We start from the raw sequence: 22,833 nt of genomic DNA on the forward strand, positions 1-22,833 counted from the left end.
GATATATGTTTGATAAAAAACCGATATCGAAACAGTAACTTTTCGTAAAAGTCGTTTTCATAAAAAGTCGTCAACTTTTTTATAATCAATCGATAATCTTTTAATAACCCTTTGATAAAAAATTAATAACTCTTGAATAACCTTTGTTATAGATGGCAAGATAAAAGTATTTAACAAAACGTTTAAAACTTAACAAACACGATAAAAAAATGTATAATTCGTATATAGATACCTTAATCATAACACATTAATAAAAAAAGCAAATAAAAAATGTATGGCACGATAACCTCCGAAGTGATTTTAGGCCGTTTTAATTTTTCCTACAAATTGGCGTCACGGGACCTACATGTTTTATGCCGACTCCGAACGGCATCTGCAAGGCAAATGAGTTTTCACTGAGAAGTTTTTCGTGGCAAAAATACACTTGGAGTGCTTGCCAAATCACTGCCGAGGGGCGACCCCGCTTAGAAAAATTTTCTTCTGATTGAAAAAACTTGTTCCTAAATTTTGATGTTGCTTTGCCCTGGGCATGAACCCAGAATATTCAGTGTGGTAGGCGGAGTACGCTAACTCTAAACCACGGCAGCCGCCTCTCGTTAATAAGAAACCGATAATTTATCAAAATTAAATGGATAACGCGCTCATATCTTGCACTAAAAAACCGACAGGTAATCGATAACAAACCCTTAACACTTCGATAAGAATTTAATAATGCGCTGTTCCGTCCATGTACCACATACGTTATTCCCACATTACCCTACAATGTAATGACTGTTTCTACACTTACGTTGTGTATTATCGAAAATAGCAGATTTGCCCCTTATTCAAACACTTTCATACTTTTTAAATGAAAGTATATCGGCTCTCAGCTCAAAAATAATATGTTTAAGAATTTATTTCAAAAACGCTCGTATCTTGGGCCATACTCTTTCATGAACATTGCCTTTAGGTTAATATGTATTCAATTTATGCTTTGGGAGAGTTTTAAATCAATATCTGAGACAAGGCGTTCTTCAAACAAGTTCTGATATATGAAGGTCGAATTCGCGATGATAGCCAAAAAAATATTTTATTCCATCCACCAATCGTTATTGGCGAGTTCAGCGAACAAAACTTTTATTGATGCGTTGCAAACATGTTTCCGAGAGTTCTTAAGTAATCCGATGAAACCAGGCTAATCTTGTTAATTTTTTTTTATTAATACATAATTATTGTAAAAAATTTAATGAGCTGATAGGCCTTAGTTAAATAAAATACAATAATTAAAGTTGTGTTTTAGTTTTACTTCGTCGATATTTCGATTTCAGTCTGAAATCATCTTCAGGAACATATGACTTTGTTTGATTTTTTTTTTTAACTAAGGCCTATCAGCTCATTAAATATTTTACAATAATAAGTACTTACAAGGCTATCAAAAATCAGCAATATTAATACATAATTTTTATTATTTTTTTTATTCTAATTTTATTTATGTTTGTAATTTATAATTTTTCATTTTAATTGTTACCGAGTCTTTGAGAGGCGGTGGCTTCTTAAGCACGATATCTAAAATAGCAAGTTGAGCGAACTGCCAAATGAATTCATTAATCTTAGTTTTTGAGAAAAATGATTTCTTAGATAATTTTCACTCCAACACAAACACGAAAATTATTTTCATAATCAACACTTAAAAATGTCAAGGGACTCACCAAAAAGTTGAGTGCATGTAGCTAAAAGAAATGTGTACTCCCTTATTTGACGTAAATTCCAAACTGTTGAGTAGATCAAAAAAGTCTGCAGTGAGTTCAGAAAGTTATCAATCAACGATTGATCAACAGTTTTTTTCGATGAAAGGGCCCATTGTCTTGGTAAAATAAAAGTAAATTGAGCTAAGCCCTCTTAAACAGAAAATTTAGTTTCCAAACAAAGTGAATCTCTTTTAAGCGCAAGCTTTGGTCAACAATCGCAATTCACAAATGAATCTCGGAAAACTGCATTATTTTGCGCTTTAGTGCTTTATCGACTATTTTCAAATTTGGGTTGAACAAACTTGTTTCCAACAAACAAAAAACAAAAATATTCAAACGCAAACACAACCGCAAACAAAGGAATTGCACACGAATGCAGCCATGTCAATGAATACGAAGCAAACGCTCATTCACAAAAATGCATTAAAATCTATAGCCAAACGCTCGTAAATCTTTGGCGCTAAATAAGCGATTTCAAATGTCAATAACTTCTATAGTGTACCTAGCTAGCGCTCGTATCAGAAGGATACAATAGCATGAATCCAACAATATTTGTGTGTATGTAGATGTACGTACGTCAGCACACGGGTGAAAAGCACTCCCGCTGTGTATTAATGAAGGGACTCACCATTGAATATTCATTCATACAGCACAGCGACTGCACCTCCAATAGCGCTGTGTGTGAGTTTACAATGTAAACAGTTACCATTTAACAAAGCAACGAAGAGTAAATTCAAATGAATAGATTGGGGGAAAATGTGAATTTTAACTGTTTTTTCCGTAGATTTTTTTGTTTCTATTTAGCAAACGTACATAATTCATTTCCATTACAATTGTAAGCGTCAAAATGTTGGTGAGCAAATGTTTTGCTGATGTCGTAAATCTGTTGTATTATTACCAGTGGATATGATTTTTATACTCAGTTGAGCAGAGCTCACAGAGTATATTAACTTTGATTGGATAACGGTTGGTTGTACAGGTATAAAGGAATAGAGATAGATATAGACTTCCATATATCAAAATCATCAGTATCGAAAAAAAATTTGATTGAGCCATGTCCGTCCGTCCGTCCGACCGTCTGTCCGTTAACACGATAACTTGAGTAAATTTTGAGGTATCTTGATGAAATTTGGTATGTAAGTTCCTGGGCACTCATCTCAGATCGATATTTAAACTGAACGAAATCGGACTATAATCACGCCCACTTTTTCGATATCGAAAATTTCGAAAAACCGAAAAAGTGCGATAATTCATTACCAAAGACGGATAATGCGACGAAACTTGGTAGGTGGGTTGAATTTATGACTCCGAATAGCGTGGCACCGCCCACTTTTAAAAGAAGGTAATTTCAAAGTTTTGCAAGCTGTAATTTGGCTGTCGTTGAAGATATCATGAAGAAATTTGGCAGGACCGTTACTCCTATTATTGTATATGTACTAAATAAAAATTAGCAAAACCGGTGTACGAACACGCCCACTTTTAAAAAAAATTTTTTTAAAAGTCAAATTTTATCAAAAAATTTAACATCTTTACAGTATATAAGTAAATTATGTCAACATCCAACTCCAGTAATGATATGGTTCAACAAAATAAAAATATAAAAGAAAATTGCAAAATGGGCATGGCTCCGCCCTTTTTCATTTAATTTGTCTAGGATAATTTTAATGCCATAAGTCGAACAAAAATTTACCAAACCTTCTGAAATTTGGTAGGGGCATAGATTCTATTACGATACCCGTTTTCTGCAAAAATGGGCGAAATCGGTTTAAGCCACGCCTAGTTTTTATACACAGTCGACCGTCTGTCCTTAGGCTCGGCCATTGACATGATAACTTGAGCAAAAATCGATATATCTTTACTAAACTCAGTTCACGTACTTATCTGAACTCGCTTTATCTTGGTATAAAAAATGGCCGAAATTCGACTACGACCACGTCCAATTTTGCGCTATCGAAAATTACGAAAAATGAAAAAAAATGCCATAATTCTATACCAAATATGAAAAAAGGGATGAAACATGGTAATTGGATTAGTTTATTGACGCAAAATATAACTTCAGAAAAAACTTTGTAAAATGGGTGTGACACCTACCATATTAAGTAAAAGAAAATGAAAAAGTCCTGCAGGGCGAAATCAAAAGCCCTTGGAATCTTGGCAGGAACACAGATTGCGGTATTACATATATAAATAAATTAGCGGTCACTCTAGTCCACATTTCCATCGATATCTCGAAAACGCTTTCACATATAAACATAAGGGCCACTCCCTTTTAAAACCCTCATTAATACCTTTAATTTGATACCCATACCGTACAAAAACATTCTGGAGTCACCCCTGGTCCACCTCTATGGCGATATCTCGAAAAGGCGTCCACCTATAGAACTAAGGCCCACTCCCTTTTAAAATACTCATTAACACCTTTCAGTTGATACCCATATCGTATAAACACATTCTAGAGTCACGCCTGGTCCACCTTTGTGGCGATATCCCGAAATGGCGTCCACCTATAGCATTATGGGCCACTCACTTTTAAAATACTCTTTAATACCTTTCATTTGATACACATGTCATAAAAACACATTCCAGGGTTACCCTAGGTTCACTTTCCTAAATGGTGATTTTCCCTTTTTTGTCTCCAAATCTCTCAGCTGAGTATGTAATGTTCGGCTACACCCGTACTTAGCCTTCCTTACTTGTTAAATTTATTCTTCAGAATCGAGACAAATGTTGAAAAAAATGCTGATATAGCGTTTTCAAATATGAAGCTAGTAGGTTAGTATTCCACTAAGCTGTCAAAATAATTTTATATTTAAAGCGTTTTTTTCTCTCTCTGGGCTATGGGCGAACAGGAGTGTGGAATTACCCAACATTTTTGCACCCATCGACCAACTGGTGTGTGCTCATGTATCTGAAACAGAGAAATCGAGATATTATATAAAGATGATACCCATTTTCCCGAAATAATCCGAAACAATAAATTTCAAAAACAATACCAAAACGTTACCAAAGTGGTCCAAAGTGATTTTAAAAATATGAAAACTATTCAAAATAGTTCAGAATCAAACCCTGATGACCCTCATAGAGTCAATATTATTTGTTATCGTCGAGTAATCAGCTTCTTATTGGCTTCTTGTAGGCTTGTTATCGGTGCGTGTTTTATAATAAGCTGTCGAGTCTTCGTTTACAAATATTGCCGATATTAAATTGGTAACACTCCGATAAGAAGTGGATAAGCTGTCGATAGCAAATGAATACATTTTTGATAGAAAATCGATAACTTTTCGCTATAAAATCGATACTTTTTTGACAAAACATCGATACTTTTTCTCAAACAGATCGATAACATGCGGTTAACAAAATGGTACCCATTCGATAAAAAGTCTATAAATTTTTGATAAAATATCGACAACTTATGGATAAATTTTCGACAGCAATCGAAACATTTCGATAACAAAACAATTAATTTTTATATTAACCCTAGTGAGATAACGTACGTCTGTGAGCCGTACGTCGTTTTAATTTTGCTCTCAGTCTCCCACAATGGGAAAGAGAGAACATTCTCATTCTCAGTTTTCTCAGCTACCATTACCAGCTTGTCAGTGGCGGTGTTTTTAGTAGTAACCTTTCTGTTTGCTGATATATATACGATTGTTTTTTAAAAGTACGTCTGAGAGACGTATCGTTATCTTTTACGTGACTACAAATTTGATATGTAATTTTTGCCTAAAATGGTAATTTTAGCTAATATTTTATTAAGTATAGTTTAAAACAGTTAGTTCATTCAATTGAAGTACAAAAACATGTATTTTATATTAAAATTTTTGCTATAAACTGAGGTCCTTCGAAAAATACTGCTTTTTGTAAGGACAAGTCCAAGACAAGTTAAACTTAATTTTTAATATATTAAAAAAAATCAATATTTTTCTTTAAAAAACATTTAACACATGTGAATATTTATCAAATAAATTATTAAAAATACAAGAAATGTAAGTTTTTTTTATATCTTTAGGGTCCTTAAACTTGAACACGTCTCTCAGACGTACAAAGATACCGTACGCCGTACTAGGGTAAAAAAATAACCTTAGCTTTCTAGGGCTCACTCGATAACTTTTCTATATCATATTGATAACTTTCGTTTACAAATTTTAACGTTTTGTTAACCAGTCCATAAATTTTTTACAACAAATATATAATTTTTCGATAACTAATTGATAATACGCTGATAATAAATAGCAAACGCTCTGATGACAAATCGACAGCATTTCAATAACTTTTTCTTAACATATCGATACCTTTTCGATAAATAATCGAAATCGATTTTTGATCAATTTTTAATTAGATTTTTCACTCTAATACACCTAGGAAAAAAATGTGTGATTTAGAATGTAAGTAAGCATTAGAGAAGCTTCGCTCAGACTTGGTTCCCGGTCATAAAAGAAAAGAAGGTAACGCATAGACATATGATTTGGCAAGGAGTGTGCAGCGATCGAGAAATCTACGGCAACGTCCCAATCCACTTGAATGAAATCAAAAGAAGGCATGAGTTGCTTATGATCAGTCAAGCAGAAAAGTCGTGGACAGAAGCGCGCGGCTGCAAAATGTTTAAGATTCGGAAAGGTTGAGCACGTTCTATATAAGGTCTTAATCGGCCTATAATGGTCACATTTTCAATATCGTTGAAAATGTTCCCATTTACAATTTCAGGTTATGTTTATTTCGCATGGTCATAGCTTCAATTGAACTTGTGGATATTTGAAGTTGAGCTCATGTCACCTCTACAAGCAAACCCTTGTTTAATCACAAAAGCTCTAACTAAAATTTTACAGGTGAAGTAAAAAACATTCAATGGGAGCACCAAAACTAACTATAAAAGTTAATTGTTAATGCGAAAGGGGAATTGCCCATTCTCTTTAAATGCATTCAAGCATTTTTTGGACGCAATTATTTAAATTTTATTTTATTAATTGTTTTAGGGAAAATTGAAAACGTTCCACATCATGACAGTCAAGGCGAAAGCTTTTTCGATTAGTTATACCTTGTAAATCACTTCAAAGCCATCCATGGTGATGGTCGGATACGTTGGTATACACTCCGTTCATCGCAGAAGTGCGGGCTCAAATACCACTTTTGGGAAAAAAGGCTTTGAAGAGATTTACAAGATATAATCGAAAAAGCTGTCGCCTTGTCCGACCTGATGTTGGGTTGTTTACATTTTTCCCGGAACAATTAATAAAATGAAAAGCATTTGGCTTTCATAAAAAGCGTTATTTCTTGGATATTAGTTCTAAAACTTACTTAAAAATCTGTTGGTTGAGGCCTTAATGAATTGAACTAACGATATATAAAAGTGTATTCGCTTTTTACATACGGCACCATATTCCTTTAAATTATTTTTTTATGTACATCTCCCTTTTATTTTCTTTCATTCATTTATGCATGAACGCATTTTCCCACACTTTTGCTTAATTTAATTTTAGTTTGCATACATATTTTTTCTCATATTTACTCTTCCTCCAAAACACCCGCCAAACTTTTAGAGGCGTAACTCTTTGTTATGCTCAGTGCATTCCATTTTCTTTAGTGAATGGATGTTCCAACGAAAAAAAAAAATAAGAACTTTCCCGCGTTCTAGCAAAGGTGTAGATGTTATTAGAAATTTAGATTTACTCAAAGTAAATTTGTTGCTATTTTTATTTCTTTGCATTTCAGTATTCTTATTGTTTTAAGTAGCGTGTTGTAAATGCTAATTAACCTTCAAATTATGTAGCTCGTAAGCAAAAAAGGAAAAATGTTAAGGGAACGCAGTGAAAATGAGAATTTGGAAAATTTTCATGAATACATATTTTCAATTTATAAAATAAGAAAACGAAAATTTAAGATAACGCTACTAAAGTTAAAATCTTGTTCACTTGCATTTTAAAAGTTTTGCGTCAAATTTTCTTTGGGAGACCGCTTTAAGCGTTATACCAGTTCAGTATGATTTTTCGTATTCCCACTGAAGATGGCTCAACGCTGAAAGCCATTTGTGACGAAATCAAATTTTAGAAGGGAACATCATTTCAACATATGCATATGTAGTTGAAATATTGTATAAATACCGCTTGGTATAACAATCTTTAGGCTTTTAGTCGCCGGTTTCTTCTGAGCATAAACTGTAGGAACCCATCTTATATATTTATGTATGCTACTTTTTCTATTGCCTACACACATTTTTTCATCTGCTGCATTTTTAATTAACTGGTCTATATTTTTTTAATTTCAGAAATATGCTATGCGAGAGAAATAGATGTAAGTACTGCATTCGCAAAAGTAAAGACCACAAATTTACACACCAATGTTGACTTCTATATTTTCAGTCAGAAAATCTGCCGTGCTTATAGTTTCAACCAGGGACCCAAACTGTTTCTCTTTTATAGTAGAAGTCCTTTAGAAAAGACGTTTTTATTTTATAATTCTGAAAATAAAACTTAAATGCAGACTTTTATTTTTTAAGCACAGAATAAAAGTCCGGCCCTATAACATTGGAACGGCTCACCCAAATGAAACGATTTTTTTCACACATAATCTTCTTGTTTCAACATTCAAGGCAATATCTCAATTTTATCAAACTTTATGGGGAAAAAAGAGGAGCCTGTGTACTAGGAAAAGTAAAAGTATAGTACTGTAAATGCCATAAACTTTCACCTGGAACAATTTTTTGACCCGAACTTTATGGACTCAACAAAAAAAAACAAAAAAAAATATTAAAATGAGTTCTTGGTATTAACCCTTTCGCTATCTTACTACAAGTAGCTTTCTGACACATAAGAGGCAAATTTTGCCAGCTAAAAAACATCTTGCCATTATTTTCGGCGGAAACATTAAAATTCAAACAATTTCGTTTAATATAAAATGTTTTATATAAAAAATTGTACGCATTTGAGTTATAGAAAAGTCAACTCAAAATAGAATTGGAGAAAAAAGTGATGTCTTTGCATACTTTTCCAGGAAATTGATTTGAATGGTTTTTACTACAATTTTTCCTCTGAATGAAAAAGTAGTTGCGCAAAGAGACAAATTGAGTTTCAGAGTGGGAGTTCAAGATGGCGAATTAGAAAGAGAAGCTGCCAACGTCAGTCACCTTGTAACTGCATAATGCTCCTTCCTTTTTTTTTTTGAACGGGTCTCATTTTTATAATATTTCAATTTTTTTTAAATTTTTTGGAACCGGTTACTTTTACCGAATCGGATATTTTTGTGGAACTGATTACTTTTGGAAAAGGTCAATAGCTTGTTACTTATTTTAAACTTGTTACATTTGTTACTTGTTTGGAAGTGGTAAGGGGAACTAAGTAATTACTTTTTTGTAGCTGGTTATGCTCCTGAGCTTGTTACTTTTAAAGCTTTTGCATATTTTGAGCTTTAAATTTTGAGAATCTGTTTTTGCTTTTTTTTTATGACTGTTACATTTTTGAATCCAGCTATGTCTTACGAACCGTTTTCCATTTGGAAAGCCGTAACTTTTCTGGAACCTATTTGTTTGGCTCCGTTTCTTTTACTTTCTTTTTACAGGTTAATTTTTCGAATCGAATACTTTCTTCAAACCGGCTATTTCCTATGTAGCTGGTTTCTTTCTTCAAACCCTATCAAAAAACTGATGACCTGATCCAAATTTGTTACAGACAAATTTTCTTAACTAGAATATCATCGACCAAGAGTGTAAGCCTGCCAAAAGCCAGAAGTGCTCTCAAGACCTTCGCAGAACGTTGGAGAGTTATTCGGCGTTGAACAAAGTACATGTTGCGTGCGCGCATCGGCTGAGAACCAGTAACGCAAACAATGAATTAGTTTTCTTATGTACACCAAACATTGGACATTTTTTCACGGTTCTCCTTTGGCACCATTGCTTTAAGCAGGAGATAGGTATAGTAGTTGGGACACTTTTGAATAAAAAATTATTGAAACTCATCTCGAAGTGACCCCCGAAAATACGTTCAAACGATTCCGGGGGAACTCCGAAAAGTTCATATAATCATCCTGAAACGACCCCCAAATTACCCGGAAGAATCCCAAAACTCCAACTAACGTGCATTGCCAAATTTGCTTTATGTTTGTCGATCAGAAAGAAAGTATGTATACCCTCCCCTTACGAATTTATCAAGTTATTGTATTGTCATCAGTTTTTAATAAGTTTACAACTTTTAAAATAGATCTGACCGCAGAAAGTGGGCTGGCGATATCCCTGGATGCTTCGCTGGCTACGTCCATGGGCTTTTCAATTTATCAAATTTTCTATTAGTTCTTGATGAGTCTACAACTGATTGAGTGAGCAACTGATTCGCTGCAATTATAATTTGAATAGATTGACTAAACCTCATTATTAAAACATCCATGAAAATTCCCATGTATCTAAGTAAATGAAGCAAGAATTACAAAATGCGTTCGCTATTCGGTTGAACTTACCTTCATATTAGAAGGAGTGAAGATATTTCAGTTTTAAAATCTCTTCATTTCTATTTTCTTACTTAAAACGTAATTAACAATTTCATTAAATCTTTATAAACAAATTTCAGTACAATTACTAAACCAAAATATGAAAGAAAATCTACTAACATAATTAACAACGTAAAAATCTTACTGCCGAGTTACAAAAATCAATGCTGTGAATGTGTGAATCTGCTTTACGCTAGCGGGAATATTGACGGATAGTTAATGAATAGTGTAATAACGAACTCGCAGCAATGAAGCCAAGTTTATGGTGGAAAAATGAAAAAAGCGAAGAAGAAGAGGATTAAAAGTTAATTACCAGTTCTTTGCTTGTTTGGTTGGTTAAAAGAAGTTTGGCTGGTTGCACGTGCTTTGCGCCTTCATTAACATGGTAAAGTCAGAAAAGAATATGCCAAGTTCACAAGAGCTATGCACAATCACTAGAGAATCCAATGAAATGAAAAACTGATAGCTAATGAAAAAGTTAGCAAGTTGAAGGAAGTCTTATAACCGAACTATTTAATGTGTGTGATCAGCACGCTATGTTTAAGCACGCGATACGCATCTTAACGACGAAGAGTAAAATTTCAGATTACCAAATCTACACTTGGTGGTTTAAGGCTTACGCTGCTTCCTCTTTTTTTATGAACAACGCAATTATGGGGCATTCCGCAATAAATTGAAGGCTACTTGCATTTTGGGTTTTTCCTTTGTTCTTGTTTTGGGCGGTTATTTTTTGAAGTAGCATAGATTTAAGATATTTATGAGTTTGCCTAAATAGACTCGGAAATATTGGAAAAACCTAATTATATGGTCACAAGGAATAACAGCTTAACTCCTGTTATTATACATAGGACTTAGGCGATTATTCCTTATGATCATTTTGTATTAGTTTTCTGCGCACTTGATATTTTTGGCAATATATTTCTAGCGTAATCGATGGCTGCAATTTGTGGGTAGGGCCGACTTATTCTAAAGCATTAAGGGAGTCCAGAATTTTGTGTATTTGATGTTGGAAACGAGAATGAAAGCTACGGATTGTTAACAACTTTGTCATTTTAAATTTTTCTTTTGCATGTCTTGTTTTGTTTTGACAGTTGTTGATTTGCTATTCAAAACTGGAAAATAAGCTGCAGTTTTTGATGTTGCGTACTTGCCATGACGTAGCAAATGCCAAGCGGTGTATTTTGTTAGTGTATGTGAAAGTTAACCAAAGTCTGACATATTCGAAAAAATTATTATACCTTTCTTGAACATGAAATGGTATATTAATTTTGGCCGATGTTTGTAACGTTGAGAAATATAGAAGATAGACTCACCATTAAGTATACCGAATTGATCAGGGCGACAAACTGCGTTGATATAGCCATGTCCGTCTGTCCGCCCGACCATCTGTCCGTCCGTGTGTCTGTTTGAACGCAAACTAGTCCCTCAAATTGTGAGATATCTCAATGAAATTTGGCCCAAGCGTGTATTTTTTTATTATATTAGATATTTGTCGGATCCGGTAGGATCGGACTACTATAACATATATCTCCCATACAACCGATCGTTCAGATAAGACGATTTTGGTCATTCCTGCCGCAATTTAGAAAGTATAAACGTGAATCTCGATGATATATATTTTAATATATCATAGAAGATTTCCTATAAAAATCATTTCGATCGGAGCTATGTATAATATATATCCCATACAACCGATTGTTCAGATAAGGGGTTTTTTGGCATTTTTTATTTAATATTTATCTTAAAAATCGTTTAGGTATGTACATCTGTTCACTATATATTTCTTATCTTATACATCCGAATGAATTGAGGGCATGCACCTGGAACGTCCGCTCTCTGAATGGGATTGGTGCAGATGCCCGGCTAGTTGATGTCCTCGTCAAAACAAAATCTGACATCACTGCCATCCAAGAAATGCGTTGGACGAAGCAAGGAAGAAAGATGATCAAAAATTGTGACATCTATTGGAGTGGCCATACGAATAAGCGCAGTTTCGGCGTCGAGTTCGTGGTGAGAGGAAGACTTTGTCGCCAAGTGCTGGCGTTCACGCCTATGGACGAGCGTCTCGCCGCTATCCGAATAAAAGCAAAATTTTTTAATATATTATTCATCTGCGCCAATGCGCCGACAGAGGAGAAAGACGATGAGGTGAAAGACACTTTTTATGAACAATTAGAACGCACATACGAGCGCTGTCCCCGTCATGATATAAAAGTCGTGCTTGGCGACCTTAACGCCAGGGTGGGCATAGAAGATGTTTTTGGTTCTACAGTCGGAAAGTTCAGCCTACACAATGAAACTTCTCCTAACGGACTGAGGCTGGTTGACTTTGCCGGTGCTCGAAACATGGTCATATCCAGCACGAGGCTCATGCATAAAAAGATACATCAAGCTACATGGCTGTCTCCTGATCGAAATACTCGCAATTAGATCGAGAACGTTGTGATGGACGGACGGCATGCCTCCGGTGTCTTAGTGCACTTCGTACTGCAGTCGAGGAAAAAATTGGTTACCGGCGGCCACGAAAAAACAACTGGTACGATGAAAAATGCCGCGTTGCAACCGAAAGAAAAGACGCTGCCTGCAGGGCTACGTTAAAAGCGAGCGCGACAAGAGGATTGTGTGAACGCTATCGTGAGTTGAAAAGGGAAGCGGGAGGCCTTTTCAGGAAGAAAAAAGGAGAAGCAGAAAGGCGTGAGTGCGAGGAGAATGAGCTGCTAGCCACCAGGAATAACGCCCGAAAATTTTACCAAAAACTACAGCGACAGACGGAAGGCTTTAAGACCGGGGCAAACTCCTGTAGGAACGAAAACGGCGGCCTTGTAACTGATGTCCGGAAAGTGCTTAGATTATGGAGTGAAAACTTCTCTGCTCTCTTAAATGGAGGCAGCGATTCACTGCGCAGGGATGACGAACCCGATCCCGCAATCAATGATGGAATATATGTCCCCCCGCCCGATTATGACGAAGTTAGAATAGCAATAACCAGATTAAAAAACAACAAGGCCGTGGGCGCTGATGGATTGCCTGCGGAGCTATTCAAGTATGGCGGCGAGGAGTTGGTAAGGTGCATGCAGCAACTTCTTAGCAAAATATGGGCGGACGAGTGCATGCCCGACGGTTGGAATTTAAGTGTTCTTTGCCCAGTCCACAAAAAGGGGGACACTGCAAAATGCACCAACTATCGTGGAATCAGCCTTCTTAATATCGCACATAAGGTCCTTTCAGGTGTATTGTGCGAAAGATTGAAGCCCACCGTGAACGGGCTGATTGGACCTTATCAGTGCGGCTTCAGGCCTGGTAAATCTACCATCGATCAGATTTTCACAATGCGCCAAATCTTGGAAAAAACCCGTGAAAAGAGAATCGACACACATCACCTCTTCGTCGACTTTAAAGCCGCCTTCGACAGCACGAAAAGGAGCTGCCTATGTGCCGCTATGTCTGAATTTGGTTTCCCCGCAAAATTTATACGGCTGTGCAAAATGACGTTGAGCAACACCATCAGCTCAGTCAGAATTGGGAAGGACCTCTCCGAGCCGTTCGAAACTAAACGAGGTTTCAGACAGAGTGACCCCCTATCGTGCAATTTCTTTAATTTGATGCTGGAGAAAATTATACTAGCTGCAGAACTTAACCGCACTGGAACAATATACTATAAAAGCGTGCAATTACTGGAATATGCTGATGACATTGATATCATCGGCCTAAACACCCGCGCTGTTAGTTCTGCTTACTCCAAACTGGAAAAATAAGCGGTAAAGATGGGTTTGATGGTGAATGAGGACAAAACGAAGTACCTGCTGTCATCGAGCAAATGGTCAGCGCATATGCGCCTTGGCCACCACGCTACTGTTGGCAGCCATAATTTCGAAATAGTAAAAGACTTCGTTTATTTGGGAACCAGCATCAACACTAGCAACAACATCAGCACTGAAATCCAGCGAAGAATCAATCTTGCCAATAAATGCTTCTTTGGACTACGGAGGCAATTAAAAAGTAAAGTCCTCTCTCGGCGAACGAAAATCATACTCTACAAGTCACTTATCGTACCCGTCCTGCTATATGGGGCAGAAGCATGAACCATGACAACAGCAGATTAAGCGGCTTTGGGAGTGTTCGAGAAAAGTTCTTCGAAAGATTTATGGAGCTCTACGCGTTGACGACGGCGAGTACCGAAGAAGATTTAATGATGAGCTGTACGAGCTATACGCACACATCAACATAGTCCAGTGAATTAAAACGCAGCGGCTGCGCTGGCTAGGCCATGTTATGCGAATGAATGATGATGCTCCGGCCAAGAAAGTGTTTCTATCGGAACCACCCTATGGAAGCAGAGGGAGAGGGTGGCCCCCACTCCGTTGGAAGGACCAGGTGGAAAACGATTTAAACTCCCTTGGTGTGACCAATTAGCGCCGGTTGGCGGAGCGAAGGAGCGACTGGCGCGCCTTGTTGGACGGCCATAACCGTTTAGACGGTTAAGCGCCAATTTAAGTGAGTAAGTAAGTAAGATACATCCGATTATTTGGAGATTACGAACGGGATAAGATTATTGTTCAGACCCATTCATGAAAGGTATGAAGTCTTCGGCTCAACCGAAGGCAGTCCCGTCCTTACCTGTTTTTATATTGCGATTTGCTTCAAATTTGGTACAGGGATTCCTCTTAAACTAACTTAGTATTCTGGATCCTTTCTTTCCTGCAAATGGACTAGAACTGTCTCAAAAAACGTTTGTAAGATGCTATTTTCTTAAAACCTAAACCTTGATAGAATTTCGCCGGGGTTAATCTTATTATTCTGGGAAGTGATAGAGGAATCGACCTATTCTAAAAAATCTTTCTTATGAATTTTTTTTTTTTACAAAGAATACACACATACACAAGAAACTCATACTTAAGTGCTAATCTTGTCGCACATAAACATGGATATTAAACTTAAAAATATGTTTTAAAAATTCATTAACGAACAGCAGTTAGGGCTCTTACAATCAGCTCCTGTAAAGTTTTGTTAATTTCTGTATTGTAGTTAGAAATAATTGCTCACAATACCATAATCAACAACACAGCATCCATAGATATTAAACACGCTTGCACCCGCATATTACGGTGGATCAGTAAGTACTCATTTAAGGCCCACCCAAAGTTGACTCTTGCGTCGTTTTGATGCAGAATACAAGAAGGACATGGCCAAATTGAATGAATTGAAGATTCAGCAACTGAAAAAGGAGTTGGAAGCCCGTGGATTGAATACTACTGGCAATAACTCCGAACTGCAAACACGACTAAAGGAAGTTATGGAATTGGAAGGAATCGTCGTTGATGAACACACTTTTCATTCTCATGTGGAAGAGGCAACAACATAAATGGAAAAGAAAAACGAGACATCACAAACAGTTGCGGGCACAGACTTGAACATGATATTGGCTGCAATATCTGCAAAAACATCGACAGTAATATCCAAGATGGAATCACAAGAAGCGCCTATTTCAGAAATGTCGACACAGATTACATCCAAGATGGAAACACAACTGAAAGAACAAGAGACACGTATATCATCAAAACGCGAAGCGCGTATGGACGAGTAAATAATGCAGTTTGAGGAAAAAATCGAGGCCGAGGTGGTTACTTTGAGAGGACGCATCCAGGATTTGGAACTTAATCGCCCGGCTGTTTCAGCGAGTAATAGGAAGATAAAAACTCCATCTTTTGACGGTTCTGTTCTTTTCCAGGTCTTTAAGGTACAGTTCGAGAAGACCGCAGCAGTGAACAACTGGAATGCTGAAGATAAAATTGCTGCATTGTTCGTGACATTGAAATGGCCTGCAGCTGAAATCTTACAGACAATTCCATAGTACAAATGGAACAGTTATGGAACATTGATGAGCGCTCTAGAGAGGCGATACGGAAGCGAACACGGGAAACACATATACCAAATAGAGTTGCAAAATCGCTTCCAAAAAGCTAATGAGACTTTGCAAGAGTTTGCTTCTGATGTTGAAAGATTGGCTCATCTTGCAAATGCGAACGCACCCGTGGAATACACCGAGAGGGTAAAAATCCTAAATGGCATACGGGACGTAGAAACGAGGCGAGCTACATACGCAAACCCAAAGCCAACATTTGCTGAAACGGTATCCCATGCACTGACTCTGGAAACAGCGTCACTTTTGAGTTAGCCCGCATAAAAAGCTCATCGTGTGGAAGTGGAAAGGCCAGACTGGGTAGACACAATTTTTGACGCATTAAAAGGAACGCAGCAGAAAAACGATGGTGCCATCGAATGCTCTAAGTGTGGTAAGCCAGGGCACATTGCACGTTATTGCAGTACCAACCCAAATAGTTCCAACAATGTGGGTCGCCGTAAGCGCAGAGCCGAAGGAGATGAGCAAATCTCTAAGACCAGTCAATCGTTAAACTAAAGCGATTCAGCCGTTAGGGGCGACAGCTGGCTCCCGCAATTGAATGCCCCATAATCCCTATCTCGCAGATTGGAAGAGGGTCGAGCACGCAGAGGACATTATTCGATCGCATTTAGTAAATAAAAATATAAGACCATTGCATGGATCAAGATGCACAGCCACTGGAGAAGATACCCAGGTAATTGGAGAATTAGCATGTGAAGTAGCAATTGAGAACGTTACCGTACCCTCAGCGGGTTAGGGGGTTAGAATATACCCGCGGTAGGTGTGCCTCTCGTAAGAGGCAACTAAAATACCAGATTCAAAGGGTTGTGTAGCGCAACCTTTTCAGGTTTCCAGCGCAATATATAGCTTCTCCAAACCCAATTGTCAACCACACCTTCGAGCGGCGAGTCCCGTTTCACTGACAAACGAGGCTCTGGCAACCCCAAGCTCTTCATGGAAATTGGGGGTGGGGCGGGAGTGATGGCCTGAAGGTTTAATATAGCCATATAAATCCGTTCCCGAGATGGCCGGATCTGTATCCGGCAAAGGACCATCACATCGATAACACCACCCAAAGCCTTCGAGAAGTAACCTTAGCGCTACTACAACAACAACAACAATGTCACGGTACTACACAATTTTATAGTGGCAGAGATTGTTGATGAAATCATAATTGGAGTGGACTTCTTAATCGACCAAGGCATCAAGACCGACATGCAAAGCAAGACGGTGCGATTTAAGAACATGGATGTGCTACTTAATTTCGGCTACGAGAGAGGCTACAGCAGTAAACGCGTGCTGGTGGTGGAAAATCAACAAATACCACCAAAATCAGAAGCAGTCATCTGGGCAAAGGTTGATGGAGATTGTGGGACAAACAAATTGTGGACTATCGAAGCAGCAAACAATCAACAACGAACGTACTTGTAGGAAAAACCTTGGCTTTAACAAAACAGGATGGACGTATTCCGGTAAGAGTACTCAATGTGTTCAAGTTGCCACTCAAATTGACGAAAGGAACTATATTTGGAAGATGCAAAGAGGTTGAAGTAGTTATTGACTGTGAACAGCTCCAGGAACGTTTCAACTAGCAAGATTAATCTTTCAAATGACATCACTGCATGGATGGAGGGACTAGAGGAAGACTATCGAAGGAAAGCAAAAGAATTGCTCCTAAAATACGCCTACATATTTGACCAAGATGGTTCCAAACCAGGCCGCACCAACGTTGTGAAACATCAAATTGAGACTGGAGATGCGATGCTGATCCGTAAGCCCCTCGTAGTGTTCCACTGGCGAGGCGAGAAGTTGTGAGCCATATCGTACAAGAAATGAGCGGCATCATCGAAAAATCAGCTAGTGGAGTTCACTGGTAGTTCTTTTGAAGAAGAAGGATGGAAAAATGAGATTTTTCGTGGACTATCACAAGTCGAACGACGTTGCAAAAAATTGACAACACTTTGGACTCGCTATCTGGCACGAAATCGTTTTCCACACTGGACGTGGGAAGCAGCTACTGGCAAGTGGAGGTGAAGGAGGAAGACAAAGAGAAAACAGCTTTCAGTGTCGGAGATGGTCTTTGGCAATTTACACTGATGCCCGTTGCATTTTGTAATGCACCAGCTACGTTTGACAGACTCATGGATCAGGTATTGAAAATACTACATTGGAAAACATGCTTGGTGTACCTGGACGACATCATCGATGAACATTTTAAGAATTTGGAGGAAGTTTTCGAGAGAATAACTGGCGCTATATGAAACTAAGTCCCAAAAATTGTTCAATGTTTAAAAAGGAATTAAGTTATTTTGGTCACAAGGTAACAACAGAGGGCATCTGCATTGCGCATGCGAAAAGAGGCCTGTAAAGGACTGGCCAAGGCCACAGAACCTACATGAATTAAAAAGTTTCCTTGGGCTGTGCACATATTAATGCCGATTTGTTCCAAACTTTAGCAGCGCAGCCCATAGCCACCACGAGCTTACAAGAAAAAATAAACCTTTTGAATGGAAGGAGGAGCAAGAAGTGGCTTTCCAAACATTAAAAGAGTGTTTGTGCACTGCCCCAATATTGGCCTATACGACTCCAGGAGCACGTTTATTCTAGATACAGATCCGAGCGGATATGCTATAGGAGGCCTTTTGTCACAATTGGTCGATGGACAGGAGAAACTAGTTGCATATTACAGCCGATCAATTGGAAAACCAAAGAGGAACTATTGCGTTACACGGAGAGAGCTGTAGGCATTGGTAGAGTGCATTAAACATTTTCACAAGTACCTCTGTGGGCAGCAATTCCGCGTCAGGACTCATTACGCAGCGTTGAAATGGCTCCTGTAGTTCCGAAATCCAGAAGATCAATTGGCACGGTGGATCAAGCAAAGCTATGACTTTTCCATTGAGCATCGAAAAGGTAATACCCATGGGAATGCTGATGCAATGTCACGAAGACCATATAGTTTAGAACGCAAGCACTGTTTAAAAGCTGAGCCTAAAGAAGACATTATAGATGTCCGGCTTATGACTATAACGTGTACGGATGAATGGAACAAGGAAGAACTAAGGAAGTGTCAGCTAGAAAATACGAATCTGTCACATGTTATGCAAGTACTCGAACGAATCGAAAGACCAAATATAGAGGAGATGTCAGTAGAGAGTCATATTGGGGACAGTGGAACAGTTTAGAATTCAATGTAAGAGGAAACTGACAGTTGCTCCCATGAAAAGGATTCGTGGCGTTCTCAACGAGCCACATAAATGGCCAAGTGGAGGCCATCTGGGAATCACGAAGACGCTCGGGGAAATTAAGCAGGGATTCTAATGGGTTCATTGCCGTCAGTCGGTCACTGAGTGGATTACCAACCGCGAAGTTTTCAGCAGAGCTAAAGGGGCCAAAACCCGAAGTCATTGCCAGATGAAGAAATATAACACAGGTGCACCATTTGAGAGGATCGCTATGGGTGTCGCAGGTCCATTTCCTACTAGCAACCGCGGAAACTAATATGTACTGGTGGTTATGGATTATTTCAGCAAATGGCCAGAGGTATACCCATTCCTAAATCAAAAAGCGGAATCAGTGGCAGAAGTGTTTGTAAACAATTGGGTTGCAAGGTGTGGTGTACCAATCGAGTTACATTTTGACAAAGGCAGGAATTTTGAATCAGCTGTGTAAGAAATGTGTAAGACATTGGGCATTCGAAAAACATGGACATTGCATCCACAGACCCATGGTATGGTGGAACAATTCAATAAAACCTTGGAGGAGCGCTTAAGGAAAGTAGTAGACAAGTCTCATAAAGAGAGGGATACACACATATTGATGGCGTACCGATCGGCAGTGCATGAGACAACGGGCCAAACTTCCGCAAAAGTAACTTTTGGCAATGATCTTCGACTGCCAGCTGATTTGAACTTTGGGATAAATGCCGATGTGGAAAAAATGCCAAGAAATACACTGGTGTCTTGTAGGAAGAGATGAGGGAAACACACGATCTTGTAAGAAAATGAACCAAGATTATGAGTGACAAGATGAAAGCCAGATACGAAAAGGCAATTAATTCAGAAGCTTTTCGGGAAGGAGATTTGGTGCCGTTGTACAAACCACAACGAAAGAAAGGTTTATCCACGAAATTGCAGTGTAATTGGGAAGGCCCATACCAAGTTGTAAAACGCATCAATGATGTAGTTTACCGCATACAAACTATTGGCAAACCACGAAACAATATAAAAGTTGTTTATTTAATAATTTGGTAAAATTTTTAAACAACGTGACATCAGGACGAACAAGGCGACAGCTGTTTCGATTATACCTTGTAAATCTCTTCAAAGCCTTTTCTCCCGGGAGTGGGAGTCGAACCCGCACTCCTACTATAGTTGAAATGGTTACAAACGCATTCAGCTACGTCATGCCTTAGTTGTTGTAAAGTATTTCCCAATTGCCTTATTTTGCATATATTATTCTTCTACACATCACATACTTCGTAAGTAATTATGTGTTGAAGTTATGCCTTGTCCATCCTGATGTCACGTTGTTTAAAATTTTTCCCAAATTATTTAATAAATTACAAAATAATAAATTTCTTGAAATAAATGTTTTCATACCTTTAAAACAATATGGGCAATCCCTGATTACTCATACAAACAGACAACATTTGGTTAATTCGTTGTAGTTCTATAAATAGAACAAAAACAGCAACAATACCAACTTTCTCTGAAACCGCCTTACAAACATGCATAACTTCAACACATAATTACATAGAAAGTATGTGATGTGTGGAAGAATAATATATGCAAAAGAAGGAAATTGGGAAAAACTTTACAACAACTAAGGCCTGACGTAGTTGAATGCGTTTGTAACCATTTCAACTATCGTAGGATTGCGGGTTCGACTCCTACTCCCGGGAGAAAAGGCTTTGAAGAGATTTACAAGGTATAATCGAAACAGCTGTCGCCTTGTCCGTCCTGATGTCACGTTGTTTAAAATTTTTCCCAAATTATTAAATAAGTTAAAAATGGCTTGAAATAAATGTTTTCATACATTTAAAGCAATACGGGCAATCCCCGATTAACTCATACAAACAGACAACATTTGGTAAATTCGTTGTAGCTCTATAAATAGAACAAGACAGCAACAATGTCAAGTTTCTCTGAAACCGCCTTACAAACATGCATAAATTCAACACATAATTACATAGGAAGTATGTGATGCGTAGAAGAATAATATATGCAAAAGAAGGAAATTCGGAAAAACTTTACAACAACTAAGGCCTGACGTAGTTGAATGCGTTTGTAACCATTTCAACTATCGTAGGATTGCGGGTTCGACTCCTACTCCCGGGAGAAAAAGCTTTGAAGAGATTTACAAGGTATAATCGAAACAGCTGTCGCCTTGTCCGTCCTGATGTCACGTTGTTTTAAAATTTTCCCAAATTATTAAATAAATTAACTCATACTAAAAGTTGTTCATTTGGAATGGCTGGCAGCATTTAGATCAGAAAATTTTTCTGATCGGGACGACCCGACTTAAGTGGAGGGCAGTGTGACGAATATTACCGTCACTGTTCTGTTAGTACTAGTTAGCTACTCACACATCCACACACATAAAGCTATAAGAAAAACATAAACTACAAATATACATGGTAACCAAGCATGAGATACACCTGTTTTCCAACTGTTCGTGAAACCGAGATTATAAAAGCAGCCCAAGCTGAGGAAATGTTTGATTTAAACACGCTATCAGTTGCGAGGTGAAGTGTAATTGTGAAGTATAATTGTACTACTCGCAAAGTAGTCTAATAAAGACCATTTTGCAATCAGAATATTGGAGTGATTTATTCAACAGTTTAACGATTTGAACGTTAGCAGGTTTCAAATAAGTAGAATTTCCCTAAATTCGTTACAGTATATACACATTGAAATGGAACTTGGTTGTATGCTGGACGGGTACATTTATAAGCACTTAGAGATAACTTGTCTCTTAGTTCGTATTGGTAGTAAGCAGTTGGCCAAAAAGGCAGCCGTTTTCCATTCTATCCTTTTTATTCTTATTTTGTTGACGGTTTTAATACTTCATCGGGCTTTGCACCTATCGTAACAAAGAGAGTTTGCCTTTACTGTACGGAAAGCTTCGAAGAAAAATTAACCAAATCGGTTAAGGACCACGCCCACTTTTATATAAAAGATTTTTAAAATGGCCGTCGACAAATAAAATAGCTACATTATTGCAAAAAGGAGCTTTATATCAATGGTTTTTCATTTCCCAAGTAGATTTCTAACATTAAATAGGAAAAATTCCATATTAAAAAAATGGGCGTGGCACGGCCCCTTTTATGACTAAGCAATTTTCTATGTTTCGGGAGCCATAACTCGAAGAAAAATTAAGGGATCGTAATAAAATTGGGTACACAACATTTCCCTCTAGCAGGAAATATTTCTAGCAAAAATGGACGGGATCGGTTAAAACCACGTAAACTTAGATAGAAAACAAGTTTAAAAGGGTCGCAGACTAGAATAATAAGCTGTAACTTAGCAAAAAATAGTTTTAAATCAATGATATTTCACTTATCAAGTTTTATTGTAAGAGGAAATAGGGAGACTTTTTTGTTTAGACGCGCGGTGCCGTGTTATGTAGAAGAGTAATTTATCTGAAATGAAATGACCAATTGAAGCTCGCGCTGAGTATATAATGTTCGGTTTTCTTGAGAAATGCAATGAACACATTTATCAGCTTCTA

The 22,833-nt window shown here is 37.7% G+C and overlaps 1 protein-coding gene across 2 annotated transcripts in view; it reads left to right on the top strand.

Moving 5' to 3' along the window:
• stan (Protocadherin-like wing polarity protein stan) overlaps positions 1–22,833 on the top strand; it is a 299,969-nt gene that overhangs the window by 128,284 nt on the left and 148,852 nt on the right. For both annotated transcript variants that reach the window (XM_067774726.1, XM_067774727.1), the window contains one exon: positions 7,990–8,015. The gene's annotated coding sequence lies outside the window, so the exon portion shown is untranslated. The remainder of the gene's footprint in view (positions 1–7,989; positions 8,016–22,833) is intronic.

Source organism: Eurosta solidaginis, chromosome 3 (genome assembly GCF_040869045.1).
Source record: "Eurosta solidaginis isolate ZX-2024a chromosome 3, ASM4086904v1, whole genome shotgun sequence".
NCBI lineage: Eukaryota > Metazoa > Arthropoda > Insecta > Diptera > Tephritidae > Eurosta > Eurosta solidaginis.